Raw genomic sequence first — 11,029 nt, forward strand, 5'->3', positions numbered from 1 at the left:
TATTATAGAAATGGTATGTCCCAATTTGGGAGAGCGGGAAACTGTGTATTTAAGATGGCCGTCACTACTGCAAAGGAGGGCGGATAATGAGCTTGTGAATGGGATTGTGCTGTGAAGCATGTAAAACTCTAGCCTCAGTAAATTGGAGGGGAGTTAGTATTGTTCTTAGTACTTAGCAGTTTATACTGTTTTTATATCAATCGGTGTTGTAAGCTCTCAGTTCTATTTATTTGCACATTTTTGCACATCTGCTCTAAATAAACATCTTTGTGGACTCCAACTTCGCTCCGGCATTTGTGAAGCGTGGTCGAGTCCTCCCTGACATCCCAATCGTCCACACTGACGATGGTCCATGCCAGCGAATGTCTCTGGGTTCCGCCATCCTGCAGGCACGCTTAAGGGGGTTTAAGAAAATGTGTCCTTGAGCTTCCCAGAGGAAACGGAAAAACTCACAGATGACTCATGCCACTCTCCTCCAGAATCAGCGAAACACGAGCAGTAAGTTACCCCGATTCGCCTGCACTCCATGCGTTCGCGTTTATCGTTCCACACCTCAGGTTTTCTGACTCGCCCAACTCCTCACAGCTTCCGTCGCTCGTCCGAACTGCGTTGACCAGTGTGCACCCTCATCAGCTCAATCAGACGTGCCGGTGCGTCCTCCCGGGCCTGGATCCCACCGCTGCCACCATGTGTGATAAGGACCCGAGCAGCCACAAGGAGGTTCACAAATGCCGGAGCGAAGTTGGAGTCCACAAAGATGTTTATTTAGAGCAGATGTGCAAAAATGTGCAAATAAATAGAACTGAGAGCTTACAACACCGATTGATATAAAAACAGTATAAACTGCTAAGTACTAAGAACAATACTAACTCCCCTCCAATTTACTGAGGCTAGAGTTTTACATGCTTCACAGCACAATCCCATTCACAAGCTCATTATCCGCCCTCCTTTGCAGTAGTGACGGCCATCTTAAATACACAGTTTCCCGCTCTCCCAAATTGGGACATACCATTTCTATAATATAAAAACTCTTGACTTTGATTCATACATGAGATTTAGAAACAAGAGCCTAAATAAATACCAATAATAATGCAAATCAAAAACGAATAAATCATAACATTTTAAATGCACTCATACATAGAATTAGCATAAAATTAGCACTTTTACAAGAGTACATTTACTGCCACGCCTACTCGGCTGTATCAGAAATACATTCAAATAAAACCAAGTCGAACGCAGTAAAGCAGTGATGGAAGGCAACTAAAGTCTCTCCATCACATTATGTAAATTATTAATTTATTCATTCATTTGTCATAATTACAGTATAGACATTTAAATAATCATAAAGCTTAATATCAAAGTAATTTAGTAATTATAATAATACTACAACAATTTAACTATATTTTCTTTCAACAACAGCATAAGCCCTTTCAATGTAACATTTTACAGAAAACTAACAAGTTTAAGTCCTTGTGCTAATTAATCAGCTCTGATGAGTAATTTGTCCAGACGCGACACAATCTGGTACTAATGAGAAAGAAAGTGTCTTTGTGACTGTTGAACTGTAGATGTATGACACAAACCTGCAGACAGTGTGCCACTATTTCAGTCTAGCAGAGCGTCTGCTAAATTAAGTGCCCTATAGAAAGTAGCAAACAATGTGACCCGTTGCCAAAGACCACAGCGAACACCGGCTAAAAGTACACACAACAATGCAGGAGCACACAAACACACTGCAGTTTGGCAGGAGCTGGTCTCAGGAAAACACTTCTCAGTTTCAATGGTGTTGTGTTTGAAGCCCGGCGGTCGGACGTTTGGTCGGAAAGGGAGTTTTATTTTGATTTTGATAAGGATTTCTCTCTGTGAGGCGACGTTTCCAGAACACATGGGTATTTTAGGTCACAGTTATCTGCTGAAAGAAACACAGGCTCTGCTGGAAAAGCTGATTTAGACCAAATGTGCTGGCTAAATGATCGTTAAAGGGACAGTTCACCCAAAATACGTTCACTCCTCCTTATGTCGTTCCAAACCTGTATGAATGTCTTTCTTCTGTTCAACTTAAAAGACCGTATTTTAAAGAATAACCAAACTGCTGCTGGCAGCCATTGACTTCTAGTAAAGAAATACTATTGTCAATGTCAATGGCTACCATCAAATGTTTGGTTACTCATACTCTTCAAAATACGATCTTTTGAGTTCAACAGAAGAACAAAAAACTCATACAGGTTTGGAACGACACATGAGTGTGAGTAAATGATGACAGAATTGACATTTTTTGGGTGAATTATCACTATAACTTTAATGAAGGAAAGAACTACAATCCCATGAAGCATTTGTTAATGAATTTAAGTGTTGTATTCATCATCAAAATAGCAGACAGGCCTGGGGGTATAGGAAAAATAGTGATATTTGGTCAAATTTTTAGAATTATATAAATAAAAACTTAAATATGCTTAAAGTTCACAAGGTGTTTTTCTTAAATACAACTTTACAATTGAACACCAAATACCAGGAATGACCCATATATGCAAACCTTTTAGTAGTTTGAGGACACAGAGAGATGTTTGTCGTTAACGTTTTAGAAGTGACGAATCCATTTTTCAATGGGATTTCCAATCCTATAAACGTTCTCATTGAATGAGATTTTTTTTCTTGTGTATAACTGATTGTTGAATTATTTTGTCCAATGCAACTAAACGGATAATTGCAAGAAAACATGTTTTGTTTGAAATATTTAAAATAGAGGAAATTAAAAATGAAGAAATGCCTGGAATATTTACTTTTGCATTGTAAAATACACTGTAAAAATGAACATCCACTCAAACAATTATTTTAAGACATTAGAATCAAGAAATTGAGTGTGTGTGTGTGTGTGTGTGAACAGCGGCAGAGCTCTGGAAAAGGGAAGCCTGTTTTCCTGCTCGTCTCTCTCATCTGATTGGCTGAGGGTGATTTCGCAGGCGTTGCCATCATCACACTAGCGGCTGACCTACTTTAGTGTGACATCAGACTCTCACACACACACTCTTACTCAGTGAGTTTGCTCATTAAAGCGCAGCAGAATCTCCTGAAACAGGACAGACGTCTTCAGACTCAGCCCTGCAGTCTCTAATCGCATGAGATTTCGAAAATCTCTCCAGATCAGGTCGAGTGTGTGAGAGCACACACACACACACACAGTTACTGTCATGCACGACTGCACCCAGATCAGCAGAGATAACACTACATGATCAGCTTCAGCAGCACAGAAATTCAGCTTTTTAATAAACAGCTATTACTGCGGCTGAGAAGAGGCCCAGACTCAGAAGAGCAGCATAAACAATGAGAGATTTCAACACACACTGAATAGCCAGACGATGTGCTATATGTGATCATTTGCAATACACAGAACAGAACAAAAATGCATACAATTGCATCCCACAATGCAATTCATTTTTTAATGAATTATGCAAAATAGCATCTGTATTTTTGAGATAATAACTGTAAACATGCAGCACAATGTGGCGAGTCGCTGCTGTAATGCAGTACATTTAAAGTTTTATAACTTTTGTAATGTGTTTGTTTTATAATTTAAAGAAGCACAAATGTAAACAGACTTTTAGAAATATATGCTGGTCAAGCCACTTAAATTTGATAAATTATAGTTTGATTATTTACTGAATGATGTCACGTCAAGTATTGTTTAATCTTCTTGTGAAATATTGATGTTATCAAACTTCTTTGTGTGTTTGGATCACTCAGGATGGTTTCAGACAGACAGCTGAACATCTTTGGTAATACTCACTGATGTTTGTGCTGTTGGTTTCCCTCCAAACTGATGTCACTTCCTGTAGAATGATGTCATACAGGAACTGACTTTTGTTTGTTAAAGGGACTTCGCAAAAGACGAGCAATATTGACGACACATCATGAATTAAATATTTCATAATCACTACGATATGTATGATTTGTTTTAAACATTTGAAAAAGCATGATAAGAAAAGGAAATAAAGAAACACGTGAAATAATATTATTAATAATTTGTCATTTTATATTAGATGACCATCCACTCAAACCATGGTTTCACCCTCATGCTGTTTTAATATTGATATTGTGATTAAGGAAAACAAAGTAATATAATTTACAGCTTTAAAAATGATTGAAATATTTTTGATTGTCACATTTAAATTATTGAAATTTAATATTGAATTTATATTCATTATTTTAATTTATTATTGTGTATTAATAATAATAATAATGCAAAACAGTTTACTTAATACTCTTAACAATAATATTTACAAAATAATTATGCAATGCAATTATAATTACCTATTATTAGTATTATTATCATTTTTATTGTCGTTGTTGTTATTAATTATGCATATTGGGCAGTATATACACTCACCGGCCACTTTATTAGGTACACGTTCAATTGCTTGGTAACACAAATTGCTAATCAGCCAATCACAGAGGAGGTCAGAGGAGAATGGGCAGACTGGTTAGAGATGATAGAAAGGCAACAGTAACTCAAATAACCACTCGTTAAAACCAAGGTATGCAGAATACCATCTCTGAACGCACAACACGTCGAACCCTGAAGCAGATGGGCTACAGCAGCAGAAGACCACACCAGGTGCCGCTCCTGTCAGCTAAGAACAGGAAATGGGGGCTACAATTCACACAGGATCACCAAAATTGGACAATAGAAGATTGGAAAATTGTTGCCTGGTCTGATGAGTCTCGATTTCTGCTGCGACATTCAGATGGTAGGGTCAGAATTTGGCGTAAAGAACATGAAAGCATGGATCCATCCTGCCTTGTCTCAACGGTTCAGGCTGGTGGTGGTGGTGTAATGGTGTGGGGGATATTTTCTTGGCACATTTTGGGCCCCTTAGTACCAACTGAGCATTGTTTAAACTCCACAGCCTACCTGAGTATTGTTGCTGACCATGTCCATCCCTTTATGACTACAGTGCACCCATCTTCTGATGGCTACTTCCAGCAGGATAATGCACCATGTCAAAAAACTCAAATCATCTCAGACTGGTTTCTTGAACATGACAATGAGTTCACTTTACTCAAATGGCCTCCACAGTGACCAGATCTCAATCCAATTGAGCTTGTTATTTTATGTGGTGGAACGGGAGATTCGAATCATGGATGTGCAGCCGACAAATCTGCGTGATGCTATCATGTCAATATGGACCAAAGTCTCTGAGGAATGTTTCCAACACCTTGTTGAATCTATGCCACGAAGAATTAAGGCAGTTCTGAAGGCAAAAGGGGGTCCGAACCGGTACTAGCAAGTTGTACCTAATAAAGTGGCCAGTCACAGGCAGATGAGACGTCTAGATGTCTGGAAAGAAGAAACAAAAACAAAAAAACAGGTGTGTTGTATTGTTAGTTTTTTTATTATAAATATGTGTAAAGCAGTGGACCTGTATGGAAGGTTCTGGTGGAGTCTGAAGGTTCCTCGATCCGTCCTGTGAACATTCTAAAAATTCCAAACCTCCTGATGACCTCAAACACAACTTCAGCAAACCGCTGGAGAAACACCACAGACAACACACGGAGAAGAGCATCACAACTCAACATCTCAGCTGTTTTTTCAGCAGCAACATTAAAAGGAGGTCAAACTGAGACTTTAGCCTCTCTGAGAAAAATCTCAGCTGCATTCCATGTGTTCTGAGTTCTAAAAGGTCTGAACGTTGATTTGTATACAGTACTTTTCAGTCTGAATAAACCGCAGTGAGGTGAAGGTTATGGGGTCTGTGGAGGACAGATAAACAGAGAGGAGAAGGTGTGGCAGAGATCAGCTTTCATCTCCACTGAGCTTTAATCTCACACTCGTACACAGATCCGGTTTCTGTTTCTCCCGTCTTTTGTTCTCTCACACAAAACACACTCGTGATTTACACACATTTAAACCCTTCAGATGAAACGTGGCTCATATCTGTGGCTCACATTAAAACATTCAACACACAGGAGACATGCATTTTCAGGGCAACTAATCAGTCAAAGCACTTATGAGTCCTAAACATGTAAAGCAGTCAGTTCAAAACAATACACTCTTGAGTACAGTCAAACAGTGTGTTAATGTTTGCATGAATGAATGGCCTTTCACTTTCTCTATTATCCATGCAATTTAATTTTATTTAATTTATTTGTCCAAATGTAGTAAATCAGTTATATAAACAACAACAACAACAAAAAACTATTAAATAAAATGTTAATGGAATGAAACGTTATTGTTAACAAATTAAATAAATAAACTTATAATAAAATATACATTAAAATGAATATCAATAGTGCAAACAGAGTAAACCAGGAATATTTTCAGAAATAAAATAACAATAACGCAAACTTATATTTTAAAAAAATTACTATATTTAATTGTGTAAATGGAGTCAATCAATAATATTAACAAATTAAAAGTGAAATAAAATGTGAATGGAATAAACTATTAGTTTGAGGAAATGAGAACAAATAAATACAATAAACAGTATGTGCACTTACATGTACTTCCAGTGTACCTTCCTAAGAAAGTACTGGTAATATAAGGTAAATTTATGGGGTAGGGATAGGTTTAGGGGTAGGTTCAGGATAGATTCAGATAGAGTAAACCAGTAATATTGACAAAAATACAACAATGATAAAAAAATAAATTTCAATAAAATTTACTATATTTAATTTTAGTCAAAGAAAAGTAGACCACTAATATTAACAAATAAAATAATTGGTAATATATTCTCCACACTCACTGAGGCAGAAGTCTCCAAACTCAACCTTTCTAATCATCCTACTACTTGTTCGCTTGATCCTATTCCATCTCATCTTCTTCAAGCCATTTCTCCTGCAGTTGTAACTGCACTCACTCACATCTTTAACACATCCCTTCACACTGGTGTTTTTCCCTCAGCATTTAGACAGGCTCGTATAACCCCACTACTTAAGAAACCCACCCTTAAACAATCTCTTTTAGAGAACTACAGACCGGTTTCCCTTCTTCCTTTCATTGCTAAAACACTTGAATGAGTTGTGTTCAACCAAGTCTGCCTTTCTCACACAGAACAACCTCCTTGACAGCAACCAGTCTGGTTTCAGAAGTGGACATTCAACCAAGACATTCATGCCTTGCTCTCAGTTGTTGAAGCCCTAGACTTGCAAGAGCGGATTCCAAATCTTCAATACTTATCTTGCTGGATCTATCTGCTGCTTTTGACACGGTTAACCACCAGATACTCCTGTCAACCCTATTGAGAAAGGGCATCTCATGAACTGCACTCCAGTGGTTTGAGTCTTATCTCTCAGATAGGTTCTTCAAGGTATCTTGGAGAGGTGAGGTATCTAAGTCGCAACACCTAGCTACTGGGGTGCCTCAGGGCTCAGTTCTTGGACTACTTCTCTTTTCTCTCTACATGGCATCACAAGGTTCTGTCATTCATAAACATGGCTTTTCATATCACTGCTATGCTGATGACTCTCAACTCTACCTCTCATTCCATCCTGATGATCCAACAATAGCTGCTTGCATCTCAGCTTGTCTAACAGACATTTCTTGCAGGATGAAGGGAGGAACTCAACCTTGCCAAGACAGAACTGCTTGTGGTTACAGCAAACCCATCATTTCATCACAATTTCACCTTCCAGTTATAGGCTCATCAACTATAACTCCTTCAAAAACAGCCAAACATCTTGGAGTTATGACTGATGATCAGCTGACTTTCTCAGACCACATTGCTAAAACTGCCCAGTCCTGCAGATTTGCTTTATTCAACATCAAGAAGATCAGGCCCTTTCTTTCGGAACATGCTTCACAACTCCTTGTTCAAGCTCTTGTTCTTGGGAAGTCGTGGCCTAATGGTTAGAGAGTCGGACTTGTAATCCAAAGGTTGCGGGTTCGAGTCCCCGGTCGGCAGGAACTGTAGGTGGGGGGAGTGAATGTCCAGCGCTCTCTCCACCCTCAATACCACGACTGAGGTGCCCTTGAGCAAGGCACCGAACCCCCAACTGCTCCCCGGGCGCTGCAGCATAAAATGGCTGCCCACTGCTCCGGGTGTGTGTTCACGGTGTGTGTGTGTTCACTGCTGGGTGTGTGCACGTTGGATGGGTTAAATGCAGAGCACGAATTCCGAGTATGGGTCACCATACTTGGCTGAATGTCACTTCACTTCACTTCACTTCACTTCACTCTTGTTCTGTCCAGGCTGGACTATTGCAATGCTCTCTTGACAGGTCTTCCAGCCAGTTTAATCAAACCTTTAGCCAGATTAATTTTTAATGAGCTAAAAAGAATGCACATCACTCCTCTGTTTATCAGTTTGCACCAATAGCTGCTCACATAAAATTCAAGGCATTAATGTTTCTCTACAAAAGCACCACTGGCTCTGCACCCCTTTACCTAAATTCATTACTTCAGACATATGTGCCTCTAAGCTTGCGTTCTGCAAGTGAATGGCACTTTATTGTTCACCTCAAAGAGGCACAAAATCACTTTCAGACTATTAAATTAAATGTTCCCTCCTGGTGGAATGATGTGCCCAACTCAATCCGAGCAGCTGAGTCCTTAGCCATCTTCAAGAATCGGCTAAAAACACATCTCTTTCATCTCTATTTGACCCTCTAACTCTAGCTCTCTCTATTCTAATTATATTCTTCAATTTTTTTTTTTTTTAAAAACGAACACTAGCTGTTCTATTTTTTTGCATTCTATCTATTTGTTTTCTTTTTATTTATTATACAATTAACAAAAGCACAAAAGGCCTCTAACACTAACTTGCCCTATTATTTTTCTATTCTATCTGTTTTCTTTTTATTTATTATATAATTTAAAAACAAAAAAACCTTGCTATGTGTGCTGTGTTAAAATAATGAGACTTGTTATAGCATGTTGTTGCTCTTTTGTTGATTTTGATTGCTTCCATTGTCCTCATTTGTCAATTGCTTTGGGTAAAAGTGTCTGCTAAATTACTAAATGTAAATAAATATATATGTTTGATTAAATGTGCTAAGTGATAACAAATTTATCAATCAAGACACAGGCATGAGGCAAATCACTCACTGTGTCATAGTGTGATGTGTAAACACTAGTGTGCTGGTAGTCAGCAGTTTTCATAGTGCCCTAGTAAGAGTTTCTCTTTGTGTCTTGTTCTCTAAAGCATCTCACGTCGCTCACGGCCCGCTTTGTTCGCTCTCATTTACATTCTAGCAAGTCACCCTTAGACCAACAGCGGCACAATGCAGCCTGCAGAGGGTCAAACACACACACACAAACACACACCCCACACTGGTCACATTTTCTAAAGATCATGTTATCCAACACCATTGAACACACACAAAAACCTCACATACTCGGTCAGGAACAAACACTGTCTTGGCAACGGTGCTGCATACATGACCTTCTCAAAGAAACACACAGGTATGTCAACGTGCGCGCATGCACGCACACACACACACACACACACACACACACACACACACACACACACGTCAGATTCACTACAGCACACACACGTTGGTTTTTGTGGTTTACGGGGACTCTCCATAGGCGTAATGGTTTTTATACTGAACAAACTGTGTGTGCTATTGCCCTACACCAACCTTACACCTAAACTTAGCCCTCACAGGAGACTTTGTGCATTTTTAGATTTTCAAAATAGTTTTTTAAGCCTTTTGAATTACGGGGACATAGGCAGTGTCCTCATAAACCACCTTCATATTGTAATACCTCTGTCATACCCATGTCATTATACAAATTTGTGTCCTCATAAACCACACAAAATTGCACATGCACACACACACACACACACACACACACACACAAGTCAGATTCACTACAGCACACACATAAATCACCTTTTGGCCCAAACATCCTGAAGGATCTCCCATGCTGCAGCAGGGTTTGTGGATTTTTCACCAGGGTGTTTGTGTTCTTGTTGTGTTTCTGGTTTGGTGAGTCCATTATGTCTGTTTGCCTGTCAGCGTGAAAGAGTCTGCATGAAATGCATGTCACATCATGCATGTACATCTCTGTTTCTCTCTGTGTGTGCATGGACTCATGTTTGCCTAACCGTGAGACCTGCGCTTCAGCAAACAGTCGAGATTGAGTGTGATTGCAGAAAGTTGTGTAACTCTCTGTTTGGAGAAGTGTGCGGCTGTGTCTGACCTCTGCTTATTTAAGCAAGTGAATGTGCAGGTGTGTTATTTGTGTTTGGATTGTAAGTGTGTGTGTGTGTGTGTATATGTGTGTGTTTGTGTTGATCACTGTACAGTGAAGAGTGTTACCATTCAGTTATGATGGATGGATGGATAGATAAATAGATACATAGGTGATTAGATAAAGAGGAACATAGATAGATGATAGAGAGACTAACATATAGACAGAGAAACTGAGTAAAAGAGAGAGAGAGAGAGAGAGAGGGCTGGCAGATCGCCTGAACGCATGAGAGGATACATGTGTTCACTGCACTGGAATGATTGTGAGCAGTGAGGCGTCAGATGTGCAGCACTGTCACACACACAGACAGAACGCTTCATTAATGAATATTCGTGTCCGGCTGGCATGCCGTTCTGCCATCTGTGGCATGTTTCACAGAGTAATTGTTCTCTTCATCTTCATTTCATTGGTCCTCATTCACTCGCTGTATTTGAAATCGAGCAGATGTGTCACAAATTCAATTCGCTTGATTGTTCCTGCATCCGTCCACTTCCAAAGCGCCAGAAGAACGGCACAGAGTCACTTCATTCATTTGAAATAATCCCCATTTAATTAAATTGAACTGTGAGTTCCTTGCATATGAATCTGTTTCATGTTGCTCAGTTTCTCTGTGATCTGACAGGTAGACCGAAGGTCATAGAAGAACATGCAAACGCAAATTCATTTAAATAATCCTCCATCATATGTCATTGTGTCCTCATGGCCTATACTGCAGGGTTGGGCGATATGGCCAAAAATATTATCATAATATTTTTCCATATCATATGGTATTGATATTCACAACAATATTCCTTCACTGTTAATGTTACTCTTAATATAGTTGTCATAACTTCA

The sequence above is a fragment of the Barbus barbus genome (genome assembly GCF_936440315.1).
Source record: "Barbus barbus genome assembly, chromosome: 2".
Taxonomy (NCBI): Eukaryota; Metazoa; Chordata; class Actinopteri; order Cypriniformes; family Cyprinidae; genus Barbus; species Barbus barbus.